Source organism: Mustela nigripes, chromosome X, assembly GCF_022355385.1.
Source record: "Mustela nigripes isolate SB6536 chromosome X, MUSNIG.SB6536, whole genome shotgun sequence".
Taxonomy (NCBI): domain Eukaryota; kingdom Metazoa; phylum Chordata; class Mammalia; order Carnivora; family Mustelidae; genus Mustela; species Mustela nigripes.
In genome coordinates this window covers 17849197-17871384 of record NC_081575.1, presented here as the reverse complement: position 1 = coordinate 17871384, position 22188 = coordinate 17849197, and the positions used below count along the sequence as shown (strand labels likewise).

At 41.5% G+C, this 22188-nt stretch overlaps 1 protein-coding gene across 4 annotated transcripts in view; it reads right to left on the bottom strand.

Annotated features, from left to right (window-relative positions):
- HS6ST2 (heparan sulfate 6-O-sulfotransferase 2) overlaps positions 1-22188 on the bottom strand; it is a 280921-nt gene that overhangs the window by 239993 nt on the left and 18740 nt on the right. The window lies entirely within an intron of this gene.

The window sequence follows — 22188 nt, the reverse complement described above, 5'->3', positions numbered from 1 at the left end:
TGGTGAGTGCTGTGAAGTGTGTAAACCTGGTGATTCACAGACCTGTACCCCTGGGGATAAAAATATATGTTTATCAAAAATAAAAAATTAAAAAAAAAATACCAAAAAAAAAAAATAAATAAACATGGAGGATATAAAGAAGACCCAAATTAAATATCTGGAGTTGAAAAGTATAATATGTAAAATGAAAACTACATGGGTTGGGATTACTCATGTACTGGACATTGCACAAGAAAAGATAGTGAATTTGAAGACAGCAAAAGAAACTACCCACAATGAAACAAACAAAGAAGAAATTGTGGTGTGAAGAGAACAATGCATCAGTTAGCTGTGGGAAAATACAAGGGGAGCATCTAAGGACACACCAGAAGATTTGAAGAAACAAGGACCAAAGTTTTGAAATTTTTATGAAAACAATAAATGTATAAATCTAAAAATTTCAATGATCCCTAGGTAGAAACAAAGAAGAAAATCACACCATGTCAAATCATAAGAAAGTTAGAAAAAGTTTGTTGGAAACAACAATAAGAATGACAGCAGACTTCCCATCAGGAGCTATGCAAACAAAAGAAACAAACAACAACAGCAATAACAACGAAGTGACATCTTTGAAGTACTGAAAAAAAAAAGCTAACATCTTGTAATTCCATTCCTGGGAGGAAAAAGTCTTTCAAAAACGAACTCAAAATTTTTAGTATATGTGCTGCTGAAGCAAGCGCTCAAAATTTTTATATGAGTTAAAATTAAGAAATAACCCTAGAAAATTAAAAAATTCATTGCTGTAAGTCAAGCTATTTTCAGAAAAATATTGTTGATTACCCTCAGCTTGACTGTAATCTCATGAGAGACCTTGAGCCAGAGGAGCCAGCTAAGTCATGCCTAAATTTCTAACTTACATAAACTGAGATAAATATTTGTTGGTTTAGTTACAACATGTGTAGTTAATTCTGTTATGAAGCAACACAAAACAGAAAAATTTATAACATAGTTATAAATTATACAATCTAGTGTAATCACTAAGGAAAAACACAAAATAAAGAGTATTACCAATGAGCATCTAATAAGAATAAAATGGATCTTAAAAATAATCAATCACTCCAAAGGATGGCAGAAAAAAGTTGAAAAGAACCAAACGTGTATTGAGCATCAACCATAGTAAAGAAAAGGGGTCAAATGCTGAGCATAGGAGTCCCTTCCTGACCTTAAGAAATTTTACTTCTCTGTTCAGGACAGGAACACAGGAAAGCCCAGAGAAGAAAAGAGTCCTAGGTATGGTACCCAAACACCCTATGCTTTGATGGTGTAAAGGTAGAACAATCTCTCAGGGATGGGGGAAACCAGGGGAAGACATGGGAGATGGCCCTAGAAGATGGAGAACTTTTTAGCAAATGGAAATATGGAAGAGAGACAAAATATCTCAAGCAGAGAGTACAAAGAATCAAAGGCTCAGTTTAGAAAGCTGGAAGGACATGTTGAGGCAGAGAGTCAGGGGAGGGAAGGCCAAAAAGTTTATAGGAGCCCTGGAATACTGTTCTGTAACATTGCTCTAAGGAAGAGAAGGTTGCATAAAGGAGTATGGGGCTATGAGACCAAATCCTGCAGAAGCAGCAAGGAAAGCAAAGACTAAAAAAGAGACACTGAAATTGACCAAGTCACAGGCAAAACCTACTTCAGGGATGGTATTTATTTTCACACTTCCCTACAACCAGATCAGGGGCAGGCATCACTAATTAATAACAGTGAGAGTGTACATAGCCTTAGATTCCTTCCCAACGCAGTGCTTCAGGAAATTAATATCAAAACATCAAAATTGGCACAGGAGATGAAATTTATTAGTCACCTTTGGCCTAATAATTTAAGAAGTCTGGTCCATAGGGAATGGAAAATCTAAAGTGCTAATTTTGCCATCCAACATGGAGGCTTATTATTTATACATATACAGCATGTGGGCAGACTTCCTCTAACTGGAAAGTTTGCAGTCTTTCCAAAATCATGAATCCCTCAGAGGGAGAAAATGGAGCAGGCTTTAAGAAAGAAGGCTGCAACTTCCAAAATAGCAGGACTTCCTAAATCCACCCTGATGATCCATGGGGAAAAACAAACAAACAAACAAACAAAAAACAAAAAACAAACTAACTTCCTCCACCTGATAAAGAGCAAGCACCTAAGAAAAAACTTCAGCAAACTTCATACTTAATGATGAAAGACTGAATGCTTTCTCCATAAGATCAGGACAAGACAAGAATGTCTATTCTATCCACTTTTATTCAACATTTTACTGGAAGTTTTAGGCAGAGCAACTAGGCAAAGCAGTGAAATAAAGTACATCCTGATTTGAAGGGAAGAAGTTAAACTATCTCTATTTGCAGATAACATAATCTTGTACCTAGAAAATCCTATGGAATACACTAAAAATCTAGTAGGATAAACAAAATAAGTTAGGGTAGGTTGCAGGATGCAAGATCAATATACAAAAATAAATCATGTTTCTCTACAGTAGCAATGAACACACTGAGAATTAAATTAAGTAAACCATTCCTTTTAGAATAGCATCACTAAAAATAAAGCACATAGGAGTAAATTTAATAAAAGAAGTACAAACTATATACTCTGAAAATTAAAATACATGGTAGAAAGAAATTCTGAGGACCAAAATAAATGAGAAGGCATCCCATGTTCATGAATCAGGAGACTTGATATAGTTAGGATGACAATACTCTCCAAACTGATCAACAGATTCAATGCAGTATCTATTAAAATCCTAGATTTCTCTGCATAGACAAGCTGATCCTAAAATTCACACAGAAAGAGAAAAGACTCAGAATTTCCAAAACATTCATGAAAAAGAAGAACAAATTTGGAGGACTTACATTTCCCTGTTTCAAAACATTAACCCAAATAGTGTGATATTGGTGATAATGGACATATAAGGGAACCTGAGTGGCAGAGTCGGTTAAGCACCCAACTTTTGGTTTCAGCTCAAGTCATCTAAGGGTCATGAGATCATGCTCTGTGTCAGGTTCTGTGCTCAGCACGGAGTCTGCTTGGGATTTTCTCTCCCTCTCACCCCGCCCCTCCCACTCATTCTTTCTCTCTCTTTCAAAATAAATCAATCTTAAAAAAAGGAGTGGACATATAGATAAATGGAGGAGAACTGAGAGTTCAGAAATAAACTCTCATATTTATTATCAATTGATTTTTTAAAAGATTTTATTTATTTGACAGAGAGAGATCACAAGTAGGCAGAAAGGCAGACAGAGAGATAGGAAAGCAGGCTCCCAGCTGAGCAGAGAACACGATTCAGGGCTCAATTCCAGGACCCTGAGCCGAAAGCAGAGGCTTTAACCACTGAGCCACCCAGGCACCCCTATCAATTGATTTTTTTTAAAGATTTTATTTATTTTAGAGAAACAGAGACAGAGAGAGCACACAAGCAGGGATTTGCACCTGTATCATCTATTACAGGTGCGTTTTTCCATATGGAAATGGAATCCCACTTTATATATCCTTTTGTGATTTTCCTCTCTCAGCCAATATTGTGTAAGTCAGCCTCATGGGTTCTAAAGCTGGCTCATTTCACTCCTGTCTAGCATGCCATTGGATGAATATACCACAAGTTGTTCATGGTCCTGTTGATAAACATTGCCAGTTTTTGCTATTACAAATGATGCTGCTATGAATTGTCTCATTGTACATCTCATGGTGCACTACCTAAGATCTTTAGTTAGAAACACCATTGCTGGGACACTGGGGGTTGCATAATTTGAATTTTATTAGATAATGTCAAAACAGTTCCCACCCCACTTCTACTGCCTTATACTCCCACAGAACCAAGTAAGACCATTCTCACAGTAGTGAGTCTGGGGGTATAAGACATTTTTATTTTTGCTGATTTTTTTATGGTGAAATGGTATCTCAGTGGGGATTCTTTAAATTTAAATTCGATTAGCCAACTTACAGTACATCATTAGTTTCAGTATTCAATACTTTATGAGGTTCATATAATGCCCAGTGCTCAGTGTGGTTTTAATTTGTATTTCTGATTACTAATGAGGGTGAACAATATTTTTGTTTATTGGCCATTTTATTTTGCTCCCCCCCATGCTGCTCTCTATGTATTCTGGATATTCATCACTGTGTGAAGTTTTTGCATATATCTTCTTCCAATTCGTGACTTGTATTATTATCCTTATAGGATCTGCTGATGTTCCCTTCGGTGAAGCTGAATATAAAACCTTTCCTTTATGCCCTGAAACTAATACTACACTCTATGTGAACTAACTTGAATTTAAATAAAATCTTGGAAGGAAAAAAAAAACCTTTCTTCTACAGTTGGCACTTTCTAAATGGCTTGTTGAATAAGTAGTTTTCTGCCTTGAGGTCATGGAGACACTCTCCTATAGGATCTTCAAAGGACTTTTCAGATTTGCTTTGCACCTCTAGGTTTTTAATAAATTTAGAAGTGATTTTCTTGTTTGTATGATAAGGTAGTAATCTGGGAAATTTTTTTTCCCATATGGATATCCAGTGATCCTACTACCTTTACTTAAAAGTCTATCCATTCACCACTGATGCACCATGACCTCTCTGGAGAATGTCAAAAATCCATGTATTCCTGTATATACTTCTCAAATTCTGTTTTCTTGGCTATTTCCTCTCTTCTGTAAATTTAAAACGCAGCTTAACAAGTCCCACAAAAATAAGTGGGATTTTGCTTGCAAGAGAAGTACCAACTTTATAATATCAAGTTCTCTAATCCACGTATGTAGCTTTTTCCACATGCATAGGTCATCTTAATGTTTCTCCATAAAATCTTACAAACTTCAGCGAGGTCTTGCATAGCTTTTGTTACTCTTCCTAAGCATTTAATGTTTTCTGATGCCATGCCAAATGGCATCTTTTTCAAACTTTATCATTTATATGTAGAAATGGAATTGATTTTGTGCTAACTTTATATCTAACAACTTTGCTTAACTTTTATGAATTCAAAACATTGATTTGAAGATTCTTGTGGATTTTCTATCTGTACAATCATACTTGTGCAAAATGGCAGGGTTTTTTCTTCTTTATTGTTTTTTTTTCTTTTTTATGCTTTACTATGCTGTCTGGCAGTTCCAGGGAATTATTAAAGAAAAATTGAATGTAGACAGCCTTGTTTTGTCACTTCCTCAAATCTCCTGTAATAACTCCAAGTTTAGCAGCCAAACCAAGGCAAAATTCTGGGGCAATAGGCAGAGCTGTGACATACCCATTGCTGTTCTTCCCTACATGCTGAGTCTTCCACTGTACCCATAATGTGACCCTTAACTCTCCACCACCTACCTCTGCAACAGTGAAATATTCTAGATAAGGAATTCCATAAGTTTCTGTAACTGGATCCCAGTAAACATAGTTGAGGTGGACGAGGTAATGTCAGGTAAAGACTTGGAACGTGGTTATTGGGCTGCCACCACCAAAGCCAGCTCACCTCGATTCCACATCTCCTCTGCTGGAAGTCACTAGACTGAGGCTGCTGCAGGGTGGTGTTGGGACCTGCCAACACTAGCCTTCCCAGGAAACAGTTCTGGGTTACCTCAATAGCCATATACAAAAGAATGAACTTGGACTCCTACCTCACACCATATACAAAAATTAACTCAAAATGGATCAAAGACATAAATGGAAGAGTGAAAAAAATAAAACCCTTAGAAGAAAACATGGCTGTAAATCTTTGTAGTCTTGGGTAGGCAATGGCTTCTTGGATATGACACCAAAACCATAAACAACAAAAGGATAAAAATAGGGACGCCTGGGTGGCTCAGTGGGTTAAGCTGCTGCCTTCGGCTCAGGTCATGATCCCAGGGTCCTGGGTTAAAGTCCCGCATCGGGCTCCTTTCTCAGCAGGGAGCCTGCTTCTCCCTCCGTCTCTGCCTGCTTGTGTGCTTTCTCTTTCTCTCTTTCTGACAAATAAATAAATAAAATCTTTTTTTAAAAAAAAGGAAAAAAATAGACAAACCATACATCATCAAAAGTGAGCATTTTTGCACTTCAAAGAATGCCATCAAGAAAGTGAAAAGACAGATCATAGAATGGAAAAAAACGTTTTGCAAATTCTACAACTGATAAAAGACTCGTATCTAGAATTTATAAAGAACTTTTACAACTCACTACTATAAAGTCAAATAATCCAATTAAAAACAAAGATTCTGAATAGATACTTCTCTAAGGAAAATATAAAATGGCCAATAAGCAGACAAAAAGATGATCAATATAATTAGTCATCAGGAAATGCAAGCCCAAATCACTGTGGCATACCACTTCATACCCACTAGAATAGCTATGATGAAAAAGACCAATGATAACAAGTTTTGGCAAGGATGTTGAGAACCTGGAACCCTGAGCCATTGCTGGTGGAAACATAAAATTGTGCAGCCACTTTGGAAAACAGCCTGGCAATTCTGCCAATGATTAAACACAGGGTTACCATATGACCCAGCAATTCCATTTCAAAGTAGATACTCAAGAGAAATGAAGGCATGTGTCCACACAGAGTTGTACACAAATGTTCATAGCACAATTTTTTTCACAGCAGTCAAAAAGCTGAAACAACCCAAATGTCTATTGACTGATGAAGAGATTAAATAATATGTGTGCATCCATACAATGGATTATTATTTAGCAATAAAATGAAATAAGGTACTGATTCATGCTACAACAGAGATGAACCAAGAAACTCATCACAAAGGACCACATATTGTATTATTCCATTTATGTGAAATGTCCATAAGATGCAGGCTTGTCAAATCACTGTCCCAAACACCTGAAACTAATGAAATATTGTGTATCAACTATATTTCATTTAAAAAAAAAATTCTAAAACTGGCCATGGTTTTGGATGCACAACTTTGTGAATACATCCAAAACTATCGAATTGTACCCTTTCAATGGGTGAGTTATATGGTATGTAAATTATGTATCCAAAAAAATAAGTTTTTTTTAAAGGAGAATTTAGGAGAGGTCTTGAGAGGCCTATCAAAGTAGCTGAGTTATACATGCGTCTGTTGGTTCCCCTGCTTTCCTAAATTAGAAATCATGGAAGTGGCTCCAAGCTAGGCACACAAAAGAACCGCACTGGAATCCCAGGTTTGGGGTTAGGCCCTTGCAAAGCCGGCAGTGGGCAGACCCCCAACCAGCACGGAGCCAGTCACCAAGCTGCCTTTTCCGATTAGAGACTAGGAGTCGCCATGAGGTGTTAAAGCCAAGTCAACATATAAATGTGATTTTCTGCTTGAGCAAATCCTGCTCTAATTAAGTAAAATACTTTTAAATGATTATCAAAACCAGGCTACTACAGAGTGGTCTCAAAACATAGAAACGCCAGGATTTTGATGCCTAAGGGTTTTCCAAAGTAAGTTGTACAGGGTCTTGTTTCCTGAATCCAGGCAGAGAGATTTTTCAACTGTCTCCTGGGCACTGATCCGATTTATCTCATGGCCCAGTGGCCACACGCTGGTGTATTTCCCATAGCTAAAGTGGAATTAGCAATGCAAGACCGTAGAGTAAGGCCAGATGCAAAGAGATAAGCAAACACAGTGACTTCATTAAGAATCATTGATTTGAACTTTTTTTTAAAACACAACTGAACTTAAGGTAATTTTTTTTTTCCTAACCACATTTATGAAAAGAGAATGCTTTCCTGAGGCCGAGGAAGGTCTGGGGAAGGAGTGCTCATTGCGAAGTCATTCCTCAAGCCATAACAAATTGAGATCTGTGGTTTAATATAGAACCCAGATGGTCAGTTTTATAATGATTTGAAGTGTACAGTGTCTTCCCTTTTTTTCTGGGGCATTGTATTTCACTCAGCAATAGTTCATATCCTGATTTCCCACCAGGCACTTTTCAAAGTCACTTTCAAAGGCAAAAATGTACATTACTTCATCTTGTGGTTTCGTCCCGGTCTACGGAGTATTGCAGGAGGAGCAACGATTCCTTGTGACCACCCCTGGCTTGGAGTAAGATCCCTAGGGAGGTAGTATTTCATGCAGCCTAACTTCACCACCACCAAGAATGGTCATCCCTTGAATAGCTAGAAAGCTGGTAGTAAATGAGGAAAAAGGGAATCGCCACCCATCCCGGCCAAACACCATTCTTAAGGGGATAGAAGATGATGATGTGATCATGAGTTCCCAATATATTCACATTCACTTTGTCCTCCTGGGATCCTGAAATCCTTTAAATTTGGACCGATGCCTTATAATAGAACATTCCTCTCTTCTCTTGCGATAACAGATTGCTATGAATCTTGACTGTCACCAGCACATCTCAGAACTTCAGGCAGAAATAAGCAACAGATCCAAACAAATCTAAGGATCCCATTTTAGTAAAACACTCTCTGCTGTGTTGCTGGGGCCACTGATCTCAGGAAGAATTCTTGTTCATCAGTTTTGTGTGGCCAACAATATCAAAGAACGTGACCTTGAAAAGTATCACCACGAAAAAAAGGGAAGGGAACTAAGAAGCCAAGGTTTGGGCTCCATTATCTTGTCTCCTTCGGCAATGTGCACAGCAACTTACGGGCACTCTTTCAAGGACACACATTCCTCTGAATCGCTATCAAGGAACACCCTGAGGATCTATACTGCAGGGAATTTGGATTTTGTGAATGCCTTCGTAAGCCCTGCGGATGAAAGTACAATCAGGTCAGAAAGGAGAAGGATAGACATGTTCTGCGTAGCCCACATAAAGAGGAAAAGTACAACTTGTAGAGTCCAAGGCCAGTCGGTTCCAGAGCAGGAAGGAAAATCCTGGACGTGGCGTTGCTTTGTTCCGGGGCCGAGCCCACACAGGGATGGTTTTAGGTTTCCAGCAGCAGTGGTTCCTTGCCTTTGATCCATGTGCCTCTAAATACAAGCCTCTGATGGACACAGGGGAGAAAAAGACTTCTAGGAATCCTGTAGCATGATGTGTATGAAAAGTCTTGGAGGGGAAATATTTGCTAGTATTTTCCCAGGAACCTGGTCCTACAGGCACTTAAAGAGGCCACTCTTAACTAATTTCCTTCCTACTGCTCCTGAACTCCTATTGGAGGCCAATGATCCATCCTGCTCTCACCAAAAATCCAGCAGGTCAACAGACAAGTTTTAGGAGGTTTCATTTCATGAACTTCTAGTGCACACTCTTGAGTGAGACATACCAGCAAAGTAACACCTATCCAGTGGGCCTGTCAAACAATGACCCTCAAAAAGGGCTTACACAAAGAGCTCATCAACATTCCTTGGAGTGAATCAACCTCAGAACCTTTGCAGTTGTGACTGGATCAGCCCAAACTATGTTCAGCTTGTCCATGGCTAGTTCCTTCCCATTATTCTCCGGAATTTCAGCTCAAATGTAACCTCTGGAGGACAGCCTTTCCTGAGCATCCCTCTTAAGGGGTCCTGTCCTCCTCCTGCCACCAAACCTGCTTTCACACTCTCCTGTAGTTAGATCCACAGGCTATAAATGAGACAGAGCCTGGCTTCTGCCCCTCACTAGCGTGACTGTGGCCAAGTCACTAAATTCTGTCTCCTGACCTTCCTCTGGGTGATCTCCACTGCAAAGTCACCATGAAATGTAAAGGCGGACAAACTCTAGATTAAGAATCCGGGGATGGGTGTGTTGTCTGCATGGCACAGTCAGTTAAGTGGCTGACTCTTGATATCGGCTCAGGTCATGATCTCAGGGTCCTGGGATCGAGCCCCTGCTTGAGATTCTTTCTCTCCCTTCTGCTTGTGCCCTCTTTCTCTCTCTCAAAAAAACAGAATCAGAGGGTCTCCACTTCAGTGTTGATTCTGCAACTCACCCAGTGCGTGACCTGGGACAAGTCACTTCCCCTCATGGAGTCTCTGTTTCCTCATGGGTTCATTGAGGGGACAGGATTCAATGAAGTCTATGGACCTCCCCACCCCTGCTCTGAGAGTGGCTGCTTCTCCATCTAGATAGCCTATGTTTGCACACCCCTGTCCCCATGTTCGGCCCAGGTTAGGCTTCTGGGTGGTGCTTGAGCTTATCCCCTCTTTCTTCCAGACCACTCAATGCAACTCGGTAAAACGTGCAGTCTAATAAATGCAGACTGTGGCACCACACTGTGCAAGGTGCTGGAAAGGTGTTTATTGTCCAACCCACAAAGGGGTCAGGGACACCTGTGGTTTGTGGCTCAGAATAAGACCCTCTAAAATTGTGCTAACATTTCTCTTGGAACCTTCTCGCCAAATCCAAATGTTCATCTTTGTGCTCCTTCATTTGGTGAGAACTGTCCCTTCCCTTGACCCACTATGGAAACTCCTAACCCATTGCTTTTCCTCCGGCCTCTGTGGCTGCTAGTCCCCACCAACCCCCGGAACATCCTCCAGTACAGGGACAGTCCTCTGTACTTTGTCAATGTATGAGTCCCAACCCCATGCCAAACCCTGCATGAGGATCTAAAGATACGGCAGTTGAAACCACCACAGGAGTCCCTGCTTTGGGGACTGAGGAACACATTAGGCATAAACAGCCTGTTCCACCAAGTCAAGCATGATTACACGCCATCCTGGCAAATGTTGGTTGATTAACCGTCTCCTCTTTCTGCCTCTACCTCTCCCTCGGGCTCTGTACTATTTGCTCTGAGATGCTGTCTTTTTACCACCCTCTTATGTATTTTTTTAACGACTTTATTTATTTATTGGGCAGAGAAAGTGAGAGAGCACAAGCAGGGGGAGCAGCACAGGGAGAAGGAGAAGCAGTCTCCCCACTGAACAGGGAGCCCGATGCGGGACTCGATCCCAGGACCCTGAGATCATGACCTGAGCCGAAGGCAGACGCTTAACCAACTGAGCCACCCAGGCACCCCTACCCACCCTTTTAAACTTTGGCTTAAGTTGTCATGGAATTGTCTCGATTGAATTCAATACAACTCACTAACTAACCATCTTCTCTGAGATAGAATGTGAATTTTGGGCTTCAATAGTAAAAACAGGCCTTGAAGTTGACCCCCATTCTGCTCTCCCAAAGGGAGAAAATGATGATTAAGTTGCCATCACCTTGCTAACATTACTTCCCTGACAGTGCGCTTTCTGGGTGATCTCATCACTTTAACAACTACATACGAATGCTTCAGTTGACCAGGGAATTCCGGAATCCACTGACAATTACCACCCTGATAAACCCACTCAAGCGAGGCAAAGCTGGGCCCTCATCTGACAAGCACCATATCATGTAATACCCTTCTGGGTCTCAAGTCTCTGTGCAGAACGGAGGGAAATCGCACTCCGCAAAATTGCAGCCGAACCAAGAAATGTTATTGAGGATGACTAATGTTTGCAGAGTGGTTTACTTAAGATCAGGTACCTAGATTTTTCCCCCATTAAGCGAAGTGAAATTAACATCATAGGTTTCTCCAAATGGAAACTTTCTGCTCAGCCACAAAAGGGAAACACAGGAGTGGGATTTTACAGGCAGCCAACTCACCAAATCTGGCCCTGGCCCGGGGCCAGCACTGAGAAGAAGGTTCAGTTTCTTGGAGGGACCGAATCGTTGTCTTCTGCACCTCAACAGATATCCCAAGGCCCAGCAGAGTTGGGCCTGTGCTCCCAGATAGCCAACCTGACACCAAATCACTCACAGAAGGGACAGAACAAGTGGGTGGAGGTTTTCTTCCTTCCCATCACATTTTTATTAAAGTGTTAACATTTATAAACATTGCTATGCCAGCTTTAAAAAATGATCAACTTCCAAAAAATAATGTCTCATCCAATTTTTCCAAAAGAAGATATACTTGAAAAGGGAAAATTTCAGCAGGCCAAGAAGCAGCCAAGTGCAATGAGTCTTTGAGGTTCTTCCGGAACCAGACTGAACTGGAGACAGATTACCCAAAGCTACAGCTAATCCTCACATTAGCAGTTGGACCGTTGTCAGCCTTGCCCTTTGGGGCCAGCCCCAGCTCCTCCCTGGCTGGGCGCTCCCGCTGGTAATACAGAAAGCACTGCCATTGGCCATGAGCCCGCTGGTAACCCTCGGCTATCTCTGTTACCGTAAACACCAAGGCTCGGTATAAGGCAGTCCTCAGGGCTCGGGCTATGGCAACAACTTGGTGAAATTGCCTGAACTAACTATACGACCTTCTCTCTGGATTAGGTCAGTTTTCAAACTTTGTAGGAGCAGAAATCTGTCACATGAAACGGTATCTGTGAGCCAACAGAGGACCCGAGCAAAGGAACAATGTCTTTCCAGTGGTGTACACTTCCACTGTTTAGCAGAAACCATTACATCTTCTTAATTTTAAGCTACCTTGTATTTGAATCATAGTTCACATTTAAAATAGGACAGGTCGTAGAAGAGTGGCGTTCATTCTTTTAATATTCCCGAAGTGCCGACAGTAAATTGATGTTGACTACAACTAATGGCACCTTAGCATCAAACACTGCAATGAAGCTTTGGAGATTCCCCCAACCTTCATATGTCTTCTCCAAATAATTGGAATCCAAAGGGAACATGGTATGAAAACTACTGGACCAGAATGTTTCTAAGGGGCCTGGGAAATCTGACATTCTGAGGTTTGAATACCATATGTAACTATGAGAAATTGTGGCAAGGTCCAAGCATATCCAGTGAATTACTGTGTTGGAAGAGGTTTCCTTTGTGTCTAAAAAGACTGGTTCTGAAGGCCATTCTCAAGGAGGGGGCTCCCAAAAGTTCAAAGTCACCTCCACATGGTTGGAAATGTTGGGTCCTCCCAAGGTGACTTCTCCAAAGGCACACACCTCTTATTTTGAGGCCTCGTTGATAAAATGGAGCCACAAGTCCCTATGGGAGAGAATATTTCTTTGCACATTAAGGTAAGAAAAGTTTTGGCAGAGTCCTGCACCTGCCTGGCCATGGGCAAATGGGGAAGGCCTTCACTCTGTGTAAAGCTCTTTTACATCTGCCTCAACGCAAACCCAAGGGGTAGAGAAGGCAGGCACTGTCCTTTCCCCATCTTAGAAGCAAACTGAAGATCGAACAGGTGAACTAAATTGCCCAAAGCAGCGTCGCTAGCAAATGGCACAGTTAGGTTTTGAACTGCTTCATCAGGACAAGTCTGCATCATTTGCTATCATACCTGTCTGCTTGCATACCCTAACAGCATGTAGTCCCAGAGCAACCCCAGCTCTGCCTGGAATCAGGTTCTTTCCAACAGAGGGGCTTCAGGTGGTAGTAATTTACATTGCACTCTCTCTGCCAATAGCAGAGGGCTTCATCTCTTAAGTCTGTATCTCCCTTTTGAAATCACTGTGAGCTCTGAAGATTGTCCAGACGGTCCATCCTGGAAGAGCCAGATGACAGACACATCGACAGCCTCAGCAGCTCAACTCAGCCAAGGCACATGATGGCACGGAGTCTAAGAGGCTAGGACACGTGGTATCGAGAGCCAGTGATTTTTTTTTTTTAAACAGGCCACAAGCAGCCATGATTTTCCAGATGGGAGATACTTCCCTCCACGTCCAGAAGAAAGCCTTCTGAAGTACAGTTCAGTTGAAGCCCATCTGCCATCTCCTTGGAATCTGGTCAGGTAAGACCTGGTCTCTCTCACTGGATGGTTTTCAGGGAAGGCCCACTAGCTGTCCTGTTTACTCTGAAAAGCCCCCCACCCCCTCTTGCTGACAGCCCGCCATACTCTCACATTAAGTTTCATGGTCCTTCTTTTGGACTCACAGGACAAGATGCCTAAGTGTGGCTAACTAGTCCTATCACACCTTCAGATTGACCCTAAGTCCATGCGGTGCCTTTATGCAGCTGGTCCTTAACTTTTATGATGACAGAAGGGAATGGAAGTAAGGAACTGTCTAGAAAAGGATCTAATGAAGGGATAATTCATACAGGATAGTGGACCACATTGGGTGATACTTTACAAAATTCCCTTTCAAATTATGTATTCTTTAAGGGATCCTGGAAATAACTTGCTTTTCCCGGCTTGGCAGTAGCAGCTGCCTTCTAAATGTGTAGAACAGGGAGGGGATGACTCTGGACAAACCCCCAGCGTTCAGAGCTTGCAAACTGGACCCCTGCAGGACCTAGAAAGTCACTATGTAAAGGCAGGCCAATCTCTTCATGCCAGTGGCTAAAATATTCACTTCACCCTCCAGGCATGACCATAGTTAATGTCATAATTGAGGAGAAAAGGCGAGATGTGGTTTTCCAATTTCCTACACTAAGGTTGTACAAACTCTCCATTCTAAAGGTGTCAACTTACATGATCAACTTTTCCAAAGAGGGACTTCTAAGAACCCAGAGTTCAGCAGCCCTGAGTTCTAAGAGCCTAAGCCACACCCTCTGAAGTTTTGCCTGAAATACAATCCAGGTTTCAGGTTAGTTATTTCTTAAGCCCTATAGGAGCTGAAAAACCGGAGAAAATGTGAAATGACTGAAAAGTGGGATTTTGTGAGGTTTCCCCCTCCCATCATCCTCTCCCCTGCCCTCCCATAATGCACAGGAAGGCATAGTTTTTACAACTTTGATCTTCCATTAACAAATTCCTTCAAGTCAAAGGCACTTCACTTCCCCCTCGCTCTTGAGTTTTCAACAGTCATTTGAAATCTAAGCAGAACCGGACGTTCAGGCTGTTGTCCCTGATGGTGTGATGGCCCCGCTGCCTTCCCGGAGGTACTTCGCGTGAAATTCTGTCCTCAGAAGCATTTCGTCTCACTGAACAAAACAGAAGCTGCCTGAACACATTTGAAAACCTGATTGACCCTCTAAGATCTCCTTGGATTGATCTTCTCAGCACTTCTCCCTAGAGAAAGCCAGTTATGAGCATTAGTCAGCATACAGAAAACCCTGGAAAGAGGAACAAAGAACAACCCCAGTGATGAGATGCTCAGTTAAAGGGGGAAGAAAACATGTTCTACCAAGTGTCAACATGGCTCCACGTTCTCCCCTGAATACAGCCAAGCTCCAAAGGTTGGGGGAGGCGCGGGGCCACAGCTCTGGCTGAAGACTGAAAAGTGGCATGGAGCTAAGAATTCCTGAGATAGATGCCCACCCCTACCCCTCCTTCCATCCTCCCAAAACATAAAATGTCTTCCCCATCTCCCTTCTCTCTCCACCTCCTAACGACTGGCCATCCCAGATACAGTAGGTCTCAGCAAGCACAAGTGGGCTTCTTTGTCAATCCAAAACTGATTGCCTAATCCTGGAAGTGTGACACTGTGCAGTAGCCACAGTCACCCTAGGTGCTGTGACAGGACCTACACCACCCCCCCCCCCCCACCCCCCCCCAGGAAGTCTTTAGTATCATCAAGGCTTACACGTCACTGAGAACGTGCACATACTTACCATCTACCAATCCCTGGCTGAAAGCAAGCCAAGAGAAATTGGAGAGAAAAAGAAAATGGCAAGAAATACCTAAAAATCTTTTAGGTATGGGATTTGTAACACATTGCTATCTGATGCACAATAAAATCCTCAGTAACTCAAATGAAAAAAAAAAAAAAACTTGAGCAGGGTATTTTGGACTGACTGGGTACAGAACAATAAATATTTTGACCAGAAAACATTGAAGTGTCTCATTGCCAGAGAATCTAAAACAATGGATATCAAGTTATGGGAGTTTTACCATAAATGACATGAAGAAGCTTATCTGACTGTCTGGTCCAGGAGCCAACAGTCTTAGCATGTCGTGTTCCTGACCAGGTAGCTAACTGACAAATGCATGGACGGATGGATTGATGGATGGTTGGTTGGTTGGATGGATGGATGGTTAGATGGATGCAAGTAAAGAACAGTATCTGTAGGCAGCCCTATCTGTATGACTTGGCCCCTAAGACTGGTCAACCACCACTCTAAGCCCTTGGCTCCTCAAGCCTCACATTGTTTTGCCCTTGCCTCTGTTCCTACTTAATATAAAGACAAATCTAGCAACACATGGGATTGTTACTGTATCCTACATAGAAGGCTACAAGGATGAGCACCATCAGAAATGTATTTGAGAAACATCATCCTGGTTATGGTGTGTATAGAGAATGGAGTGGAGGGGACTGAGTTGGGGAAATTAGATGAAAGCTATTGCCATAGTCCCCACAAAACAAACAAACAAACAAACAAACAAACAAAACGAGGAAGGTTTCACTAAAGTGGTGGCAGCAGGAAGAGAGATGAGTGTTCAGAGTTGGAACAGAAGGGATAGAGTCAACAAGGCTTGGTGATGGACTAAATTTTGGAGATGAGGCAGAGACCAGGGTCTAAATACTTGTTACCTGAGGTGTAGTATGCAGGCCAATAGCATCAGCATCACCTGGGAGCTTATTAAAAACACAGAATCTTAGGCCCACCCAAAACCTACTGAATTAGAATATGCATTTTAACAAGATCCCTAGGTGATTTGTGCACAGTCAAGTTTGCGAATGCTTTGGAGAACATTCAGGTTCCTTGGAAAGCTGGCAATGGTACCACCCGGTTAAAGACAAAACTGTGTTTAGCATTTGGAATATTGGAGTCATGATGCTTGAATGTTATTTTGCTTATTCAGCAAACATGGACTGACTGCTATGGACAATGGCTCTGGGAAGACAGACATGAAACAAAGTTCTTGGCCTTAAAGAATTCACATCAGGTGGAACAAAATTTTTAAATGGCAATTGTATTGTATTATGATAAATACCATGTTTGAGGTATTCCCAGGCTACAAGTTTGGTATACTATTCAAAAGATGGTTCAGCTACCTACATTCATCCTGGGCTCAAGAGCTAGCCAGGACCCCACCTGAGCGGGCTCAGGTTGAATGGGGAGGACCTCCCTTCAAGTTACTAAGCCAGTGAGAAGCCCACATCATCCTTCCGCCAGACATGTCAATTACATAGGGCCCTAGGGCTTCTTTCCTTCAAATCACATGCTTGGAGGTAGGAGGCAGGAGAATATTTTATGGAATGAATAATTTGGCTCAGAGGCTGAAGAGCAATCATCTCCATCAGCTGCCTTACAGGTCAAATCTCTGAAAAGAGTAAAGTCAGAAAGCTGTAGACTTAAGCAGCAGCAGCAGCATTTTAACAATTAAATACTCTTTCAGAAACTCACTAAGTGGATTTGGAGAGTATCACTTTGGCTCAGCTAAAAAGGATTTTCTCCTTTCACCTGTTCTCATAAATTCTGATTGCCTTCATTTATCACACCCCTCCAAATTCAACTCATTACCAAGAAGTGAGAAAAAGCCATTCAAGGCACTAGGCCATGGACCTTATCTAAATCAGATGAACATTTCAATGTCTCCCTTTTATTGGCAGAATAATACTTTCCTCTTCGTTTTAACACCATCTTTTCCATCTGTTTACTGATGTCAATAACTCCTGGTATTTGGTCTACATATTTTGCTCCCCCACTGATTCATTTCTTGACAATATATTGATACTTAAAAACTACAGACTACTTGAGAACAAGGTATTTCTCAATAGAACTCAAAGTGGGTTTTTTTAAGATTTTATTTATTTCTTTGAGAGAGAGAGCATGAGCGAGGAGAAGGTCAGAGGGAGAAGCAGACTCCCTGTGGAGCTGGGAGCCCGGTGCAGGACTCAATCCCCGGACTCCAGGATCATGACCTGAGTCAAAGGCAGTCGTCCAACCAACTGAGCCACCCAGGCGTCCCTCAAAGTGGTTTTAAGGCATTATCTATTAGTCCCGTATCTCTCTCTCCCTTTTTTAAGATTTTATTTTTCAGTAATCTCTGCACCCAGTGTGGGGCTCAAACTCACAACCCCGAGATCAAGAGTCACATGCTCTACTGACTGAGCCAACCAGGGGTCCCCCAGTCCTGCATCTTCATGAGTTCAGTGATGGTGTTCACTTCCACTTCGCCATTAAGGAGGCTGAAGCAGAAAACACTTTAGGGGTTTTGTCCAGAGTCAATGTGCTGAACTGGGAACGGAACCTGGGAACGTTTGCTCCCAGGTCTAGTTGCCATCCACTGAAGGTCCTCCCACTATGCAAAAGAATTCATAATTAGATTACTCAGGTGTGCAATAGGGAAACAATTCTCTAGGCATTGCAGTGCCTGCATTTCTGCAAAAAAAAAAAAAAAAAAAGTAATTTTCCCCTCCAGCATCCAACACTAGTTTGAGTACCTTGCAAAGACAACGAGACTTCTTACAGTAACTCTTCCCCCGTTAAAATTCATCACTGGGTAAAGCCTTGTTCTTCAGCTGTCCCACATCATCAGGGGCAAGCTAAAATACCTAAAATCCTTCAGATATGGCACATTAGCTCAACCTCATCTCTTCCCAATATACCCAGCTCAAGCTGGAAACCAAGATATTTATGGGACATGATGAAAGCACTAATACATGCAAAATTCAAATAATACCCAAGTTTGGGGACATTAAAACATGTCAAGCTAAAGCAAAGAGCAACAACAGCTATAAAATTGTAGAAGTTGATAGATTTTATGTTTTACATAAACATGTTTGAAAGAGTGGATGAATCAAGAGATACCCTCAGATGTGCTCCTATAAGATTGGGGGGCAATCTGGGCAGAATCAATCCTTGGTTAGACTGAGATTTCGAACACAGTCATATGGACACCAATAACTTAACAATATTCTTTGCTATTAGGGGAAAATGGGTTAAAAGAGTTACTTTTAAGTCAAGCGACACATTCTGATATTAACAACACTCTCTCACTCCCCACGAGCCACACCTTTCAGTCACACATTCTTTCTTTGTTCTCCCTCCCGGATATTCCTGAAACCATTCACCTTTCCACGTGCCCCGAGCCCAGCCATCACCCCATCTGCCCTAGACTTCCACAGCTTCTAACTGGGTTCCCTGCCATTTTTTCAGCCCTCTCCTGTCCTCTGTCCACACAGGAGCCCAGGCGACGAGTTAAGACACAAATCAGATCACATTACTCCTCCATTTGACTCCCCGTGCTCTCTGATGGCATTCAGGATAAAGTCCCAAATATGCTCCATGCCCTACAAGGCTTCCATGAGCCCTGGCTTCTCTAATTCCGAGGTCACCATTTTCATCCCAGCCCCTAAGTGCAAGCCCTACATGTTCTTGGAGCTGCGCTTTTCATTGTGCTGCGTTGTTGGGTTTTCCCCTGTGCCCTGCCTGGCTGTGGAGCCTTGGGGACGCAGCAGCCTGGATGTCACCTCCTCTTCATCCTCATGGCGACTTGTGCTCAGCTTAATCACAGTGCCCCTCACCCTATTTGTCTACTGGTCACCCCTCACTTGTCTAAGCAGACACCATCGGCTCTGTTGTCCCAACACCTGACCCAGCGCCTGGCACACAGGAGGCATTCGCTACATACAGAATGCACTAGTTAATGAGAAGGAGTCCATCCTAGTCAAAAGGGGCAGTGTTACCGGTCCTACATCTTAGTGCCAGACAGTTTTTCATTTCTTTTCCTGCTGAACTTGTGACAGCAGGCAGAAATGTCCAGATCCCACAACGACCCAACTCTCCCGAAACCAAACACCTCCAAAGAGAAAGGAAAAGGAGAGATGGACACAACCAAAATAAGATAAAGGTGGGGGCCTATTTAATTAAAAATACTTGGACTTCAAGAGTCTGATCCCTGGAAATAAAGAAAACGGAGTCACTACAACACTCGATGTACAGAGAAGTTGACTTAGTAATTACCGCACTCAAATTAGGTATGTGCAACCCACAGCCTCGATGCCTTCAATAGCCCACCAGGCCATTGGAGCGAACAGAAACAGGTGAACTGTGCCTACTTATAGTTCTGGGTGGGTACACATTTCTCTCTATTCCTCCGAGTAATAACATATGTTATTTTAGATAACATTGATAGATAATAATAGTAGATAATAATAGATAATAGATATGCTATTTTAATGTATCCATAAAATACTCTAAAATAAGTGTTAGAAGGCACTGACAGGTAGACAGAAAGACATATCATGTACTCATGCACACATCAGTCGGGAGAAAGTGTAAGTGGCTATGTTCGCTTTGGAGAAAATAGACCTTGGGACAAAGAAAATAACCCAAATTGAAGGGAGGACATTACATAATGATAGAAGAGTCAGTTGACCCAGAACACGTAGCAATCCCAAATCTGTCTGTAACAAACAACAGAGCTGCAAAATATAGAAAGCCAAAACTGATGGAAGTGAAAGGAGAAAACAGACAAATCTATAATTATGGTTAGGGATTCTAACACCTCTCTCAACAACTGAAAGAACCATTATACAGAAAATCGACAAGGATATACAAAATCTCCATGATACCTTCAACCACAAAGACCTAATCAACATTGACCCAACAGCAGGACTTAATGAACTCCACCCAACAACAGTAGAATTATTCCCAAGTGCACTTCAAAATTATTTATGGTTAAGAACAATAATGTACTGCCAGCTTTGTAAAATACAGATGTAAATTTTATAACAATAATAGCACAAAAAGAGAGAAGAAGGAATAGATTGAGGGAAATATTTCTAGAAACATTTCTAACTATAATGTATTACAAATATCAAGTAGATTCTGAAAAGTTATAATGTACAGATTAAGCCCTAGAGCATATGCTAAAAAAATTACAACAAATTACAGTGCAAAATCATTAAAGGAATTAAAATGTTATATTAGAAAACAGTAACCTAATACATCAGAAAGCAGTAAAGGAGGAAAAGAGAAATAGCAAAAAAAAAAAAAAGATATGAGATACGCAGAATTAAAAATAAAATGACAGGGGCACCTGAGTGGCTCAGTCAGTTAAGTGTCTGCCTTTGGGTCAGGTCATGATCTCAGGGTTCTGGGGATCAAGCTCCACATCAAGCTCCCTGTTCAGTGGAGAGCCTGCTCCTCCCTCTCCCTCGGTCTCCTGGCCCTTACTCTCTCTCTAGCTCAAATAAGTAAATAAAATATTTTTAAAAAATAAATAAAAATAGAATGAGAGACTTGGAATGAGCTATCAATAATATTAATGAACAGAACAATCCAATCAAAAGGCACAGACATGGGGGCCTGGCTGGCACAGCTGGTAGAGAATCCAACTCTTGATCTTGGGGTCATGAGTTTGAGCCCCACATAGGGTATAGAGATTGCTTTAAAAAAAAAAAAAGCATAGATCATCAGATGGATTTAAAAAAACAAGATCCAAAAATATGTTGTTCACAGGAAACATGCATTGCATTCAAAGAAATAATCTGAACAAAAAAGGAGAAAAAGACATATATTATAGAAACAGGAACAATAAGAAATATGGAATGACTATATTAATATTACAGAAAACCAACTTTAATAAATGTTACTAGAGATAAAGAAGAAATTTTTATAATGATAAAAGGAGCAACACATCAGGAGAACATAACAATCATAAATATACATGCAGTTAATAACAGAACCCAAAAAAACATGAAGCAAAAACAGAATTAGAAAGAGAAATAGAAAATTCAATAATAATAGCTGGAGACTTCAATGCCCCAATTTCTTTTTTTTTTTTTTTTAAGATTTTATTTATTTACTTGAGAGAGAGCATGAGAGAAGAGAGGTCAGTGGGAGAAGCAGACTCCCTGCCAAGCAGGGAGCCCGATGTGGGACTCAATCCCAGGACTCCAGGATCATGACCCGAGCCAAAGGCAGTTGCCCAACCAACCAAGTCACCCAGGCGCCCCAATGCCCCAATTTCAAAAATGACTAGAACAAGTACAAAAACAGCAACAAGGACACAGAAGTCTTGAGCAGTACAATAAACCAAGACTTAGCGACATCTATAGAATAGTCCACCACCAACAGAACATAGTCTTCTCAAATGTCCACAGAGCAATCTCTAGTACAGACCATATGGTAGGCCATAAAACTCTTCTTGGTATATTTTAAAAGACTGAACTGCATAGCGTATGTTCTCTGACCACAGTGGAATGAAATTATAAATAATTTAAAGAGGATATCTAGGATATTCATAAATATGTGGGAATCAAACAATGCACTCTTTTTTTTCTTTTCTTTTCTTTTTAAAGATTTTATTTATTTATCCGACAGACAGAGACCACACGTAGGCAGAGAGGCAGGCAGAGAGAGAGAGAGGAGGAAGCAGGCTCCCCGCTGAGCAGAGAGCCCGATGTGGGGCTCGATCCCAGGACCCTGGGATCATGACCTGAGCCGAAGGGAGAGGCTTAACCCACTGAGCCACCCAGGTGCCCCAATGCACTCTTTTTTTTAAAAGATTTTATTTATTTATTTGACAGACAGATCATAAGT